The sequence below is a fragment of the Macrobrachium nipponense genome, chromosome 11 (assembly GCF_015104395.2).
Source record: "Macrobrachium nipponense isolate FS-2020 chromosome 11, ASM1510439v2, whole genome shotgun sequence".
Taxonomy (NCBI): domain Eukaryota; kingdom Metazoa; phylum Arthropoda; class Malacostraca; order Decapoda; family Palaemonidae; genus Macrobrachium; species Macrobrachium nipponense.
This window is the reverse complement of record NC_061087.1, coordinates 104,853,114-104,859,113: the sequence shown is the minus strand read 5'-3', so window position 1 is coordinate 104,859,113 and position 6,000 is coordinate 104,853,114.

Here is a 6,000-nt window from a genome sequence, read left to right as displayed (position 1 = left end):
AGCACCAACCTGAAGGAGTGATAGAAAACGATCAGGCAAAGATCCTCTGGGACTATGGTATTAGAACAGATAGGGTCATACGTGCAAATAGACCAGACGTGACGTTGATATACAAAATCAAGAAGAAAGTATCACTCATTGATGTCGCAATACCATGGTACACCAGAGTTGAAGAGAAAGAGAGGGAAAAAATGGATAAGTATCAAGACCTGAAAATAGAAATAAGAAGGATATGGGATATGCCAGTGGAAATTGTACCCATAATCACAGGAACACTAGGCACGACCCCAAGATCCCTGAAAAGGAATCTAGAAAAACTAGAGGTTGAAGTAGCTCCAGGACTCATGCAGAAGAGTGTGATCCTAGAAACGGCGCACATAGTAAGGAAAGTGATGGACTCCTACGGAGGCAGGATGCAACCCGGAACCCCACACTATAAATACCACCCGGTCGAATTGGAGGACTGTGATAGACCAAAAAAATAAATAAATAATAATAATAATAATAACTATAATAATAGTAGGTTGACAGAATTTGCCTATATATATATATATATATATATATATATATATATATATATATATATATATATATATATATATATCATACATATATATATATGATATATATATATATATATATATTATATATATATATATATACATACATATATATATATATATACACATACACATATATATATATATATATATAATATATATATATATATAATATATATTATATATATATATATATATATATATATATATATATTATATATAAGATATATGCATAAATATGTGTATGTATATACATATATACATATAAATTATATATATATATGTATATATATACTATATTATGTATATATATATAACTATATACAAACACACATTCAGTATCCCCTTATAACACAGCTCACCTGCTGAGCGATATAGGCAAGCAGTAGAATGAAACGAGAAACTTATCTTCTTCTCCATCAACGACTTGAAAAGACCACTCAAAACTTCCTTACAAAACTTCAAAATAACTTCCCCCGATAAAAAAATTTACAAAGAAACTTCAAAAAAATACAAGAGAAACGTTTCCTTGCCGGCTATTCATACTCCATAGCAGTTACAAAATAGTTTTTTTTTTTTTTTTTTACTTGGTCAGAGGTTCCCTGCTGTTTACTTGTCCAGATGGAAGGTTTTTTTCCATGTGTCTAAAGGGAAGCATATGTTGAAACATTTTAACAAATATATGGCTTTTGTGACATATATATAGTATATATATATATATATATATATATATATATATATATATATATATATATATGCATAAATGTATATTTGTATATTATTTATAAAATTCAAAAATATATCATGTATTAACAGACACAAAAATTATTATACATGGAAAAGGGAATGGCCCACTGAATGCAGATTTTTCATTTTGCAAAAAAAAAAAATAGTTCAAAAGAAAAAAGGCTCCCAACACCTAAAAAAAAACCTCCTACACTATGATATTAATAAGAAAATTATTCTCACCTATATTATTCAAAATTAAATATATCAGCAATTAACAAATATAAAAAATTTAAAACTCCTTAGAACTCCATCACCCTTTTAGAAACTTCATAAAACTTCTTAACTCTATCGTTGAATTTTTCCTTTCAACCTTCTCAAACTTCACGGAACTACTTTTTTTTTTATTTTCCCATTTTTTTCTTCCATTCTTTAACAAACTTCACAAAACCTCTTAACTCTATGTTAGAGTGTTTCTTTCCTTTTACCCATTAATAAACTTCACAGAACAACTTCCCCTTGTCTTAGATTTTATCTTTCCTTTCAACCATTAGCCAACTTCACAAAACTTCTTCCCTCTACTCAAGTTTTTTCCTTTAGCCCAGCCCTTTGACAAACTTCATGAAACTTCTCCCATTTATCGTAAATTTTCCTTTAACCCTTTAACAAAATTCACAAAACTTCTCCCATTTATCGTGAGTTTCTTTCCTTTCACCCTTTAACAGATTTCACAAAAATTTCTCCCCTTCATCTTAAGTTTTTTTTCTATCAGCCTTTAACAAACTTCACAAAAATTCAAACTTCATACTGCAACTTCTCTTCATCGTCAGTTTTTCTTCTTTTCACCCTCTAACAAACTTCGCAAAACTTCTCCCCTTTATCGTATGTTTTTTGTTTTTTTTTTACTTTCGCCCATTAACAAACTTTACTAAATTTCTTTCCTAAATATTAGACCGCTAAATTTATTCACTTCCATCTCTGAAAACGTCCTACAACCAGAGACCAACTAAATTATAGAAGTCTTCATTAGCATAACAGCAGCAGTCGGAAATAGCCTTCTTCCTTTGTCAAAGGTCCTTTGCCACGGCCCTTTGTCAAGGTCCTTTGTCAAAGTCCTTTGTCAGAGGGACATGGATGATCTCGGCAGAGAGAGAGAGAGGAGCGTCTGGGAGCAAATTAACTATGTTAATGTCTCTGGTCGAGAATTAAACTCTTGTATCATTTGAGATTGCATTGTTCACTCATTACAGAGATTTCCCTTATTACAGAGATCGACGCCAATTATAGAGATTTCCCTTATTACAGAGGTCGACGCCAATTACAGAGATTTCCCTTATTACAGAGATCGACGCCACAGAGATTTCCCTTATTAAAGAGATCGACGCCCAATTTACAGAGATTTACCCTTATTTACAGAGGTCGTACGCCCAATTACCAGAATTTCCCTTCATTACAGAGATCGACGCCAATTACAGAGATTCCCCTTATTACAGAGATCGACGCCAATTACAGAGATTCCCCTTATTACAGAGATCGACGCCAATTACAGAGATTCCCCTTATTACAGAGACAGCAAGAATTACAGAGATCGCACGTGTTTGCAAAAGACTTCACAAATCATCGTCAAGATGACTTCATTACAGAGATTTTAATAACTTGCAGAGATTTCACTCATTACAGAGATCTCACTCATCATCAAGATTTTTCTAATTGCAGAGACTGACTAAATGCAGAGAATTTCACCTAATCATTACAGAGATTTCATTCATTATAGATTTCACTAACTGCAGAGAATTCACCTAATCATTACTGAGGTTTCACTCACTACAGATTTCACTAAATACAGAAGATTCGGCTAATCATTACAGAGGTTTCACTCATTACAGATTTCACTAAATACAAAGGGTTCACCTACAGATATTTTTTTAATTACGGAGACTTCACTCATTATCAAGATTTATCTAATTACAGGGGTTTCACTCATTCCAGAGATCTCGCGCATTATCAAGATTTTTTTCTAAATACAGTGATTTCACTCATTACAGAGATCTCACTCATTATCAAGATTTTTTCTGATTACAGAGATCCGAACTGACTGCAGAGAATTTCACCTAAATTACCGCAGTGGACCTGACTGTCGCGCAAACTTCACGAAAGTTAAAATTAGCAGAGATAAATTTAGGTCGACTAATGGGATCATCCCAGTGGATCTGAGGCAAAATACAAAGTTTGTGTAATCCTGGCAATGTTCTTTTCTTTTTTTTCTTTTCTTTTGAGAATCTGGTGGAAACTTTTTTTTTCTAAAACCGAGTATATATTTTCTTTAAGTTAGAAGAAACCCGTTTTTCTAAAACATATACCAAGTTTCCACAAACATACGTTTGTGGAAACTTGGTATATGTTTTTTTTTAAAGAAACTAGTGAAAACCTGTTTTTTTTTCTTGTGAAAACCTAGTATATATATTTTCTCTAAGTCTGAAGAAAATGTTTTTTCTATTTGTGGAAACCTGGAATATGTTTTTTTTTAATACGTTTGTGGAAACTTGGTATATGTTTTTTTTAGATATCTTTTCTTTAAAAACTTTTGTGGAAACTTGGTATATATTTTTTTAAGAAACTAGTGAAAACCTGTTTTATTTTCTTAAACCTGGTATATTTTCTTTAAATAAGTTTGAAGAAAACTTTTTTTACTATTTGTGGAAACATGGGATCAGTTTTTTTAAATACGTCTGTGGAAACTTCGTATACGTTTTTTTTAAGAAACTGCTAAAACCTGTTTTATTTTTTTAAACCTGGAATATTTTCTTTAAATACGTTTGAAAAAAAAAAACTATAATTTTATTTGTGAAAACCTAGTAGACATATATTTTCTTAAATACGTTTGTGGAAACTTAGTATATGTTTCTTTAAATACGTTTGTGGAAATTTGGTATATGTTTATTTAAATACGTTTGTGGAAATTTGGTATATGTTATTTTAAATACGTTTGTGGAAATTTGGTATATGTTATTTTAAATACGTTTGTGGAAATTTGGTATATGTTATTTTAAATACGTTTGTGGAAATTTGGTAAATGTTATTTTAAATACGTTTGTGGAAATTTAGTATATGTTATTTTAAATACGTTTGTGGAAATTTGGTATATGTTATTTTAAATACGTTTGTGGAAATTTGGTATATGTTATTTTAAATACGTTTGTGGAAATTTGGTATGTTATTTTAAATACGTTTGTGGAAATTTGGTAAATGTTATTTTATATACGTTTGTGGAAATTTGGTATATGTTATTTTAAATTCGTTTGTGGAAATTTGGTATATGTTTCTTTAAATACGTTTGTGGAAACGTAATAATGATAAAATATTCACTTCAAAACAGCTGATTTCCCACTCGTTAAAAAAAGAAGAAAAAAATCAGTCCTGGTAATGAATGTTCCACACGTTTCCAAAATATATACATATACATATACATATACATATACATATACATATACATATACATATACATATATATATCCAGGATACAATATTACATATATATACAGTATACAGTTTACATAAAAAATTTAACTTTGTCAAGTGTATACTTCCAGACTCATATGTAGGGTGTCCATAAAGTCCCAGTACCATTCTGAGCAATAAATACTTTCAATGGTACTGGGACCTTATGTACACCCTGTATATTCATAAATAGTTTAACAAGTAACATGCAGCGATATATAGAGATTAACGAATTTCAGTTCGATGTGAACGTTATTAAGAATAATGAAGAAATCTTTCGTGGAAAATTATCGCAGTTAACTTACCGTCTAAAAACACGTGTTGACGTACGAAGCAAGATAAAAAGATTAAATTTGACGAATCTGACTTGAATACGGTTACGAGGAACACAGGATTCAAAGTAAAGAATATACATACATAACAGTATGTATGTATGTATGTGTATATATATATATTATATATATATATATATATATATATATATAGATATACTATATATATATATATATTATATATATATATCATATATATATATATAATATATATTATATATCTAATAATAAAAGGAGCCCATAAAAACACCAAAATGTAGAGAGAAAAGTACTATATTTCAGAGACTGCTGTCTCTCTCTTCAGGTATATGAATGAGAAAAGTTTACAGAAAAGGTGGTATTTATACCAAGAGATTCGTCCACAAGTAAGCCAATTTAGGTCACCCCCGCTGATAATCTTCCTTTAATCTTCTTAAGCGTTGGTTGAATGAACACTGCGTCGACGATGTCGGATATCCAATTCCCTTTTGAGATGTTCATTACCTGCTTCTCTTTTATTAAGGCCGATTCCATCATTCTGTAAACTTTTCTCATTCATATACCTGAAGAGAGAGACAGCAGTCTCTGAAATATAGTACTTTTCTCTCTACATTTTGGTGTTTTTATGGGCTCCTTTTATTAGATGGAATTCTGTTGTTACAGAACACTTTTACCAGTCATATATATATATTATATTATATATAATATATATATATATAGTTATATATATTATTATATATTATAGTATATATACTATATAATATATATATATATATATCATATAATAATATATATAATTATTTATCTATATATATAGATACCATATTTATATACAGACATGCATATTAAACACAGATATCAAAATAAAAAGTATAAAATAAACAAATCATAAGATTTGACCATTC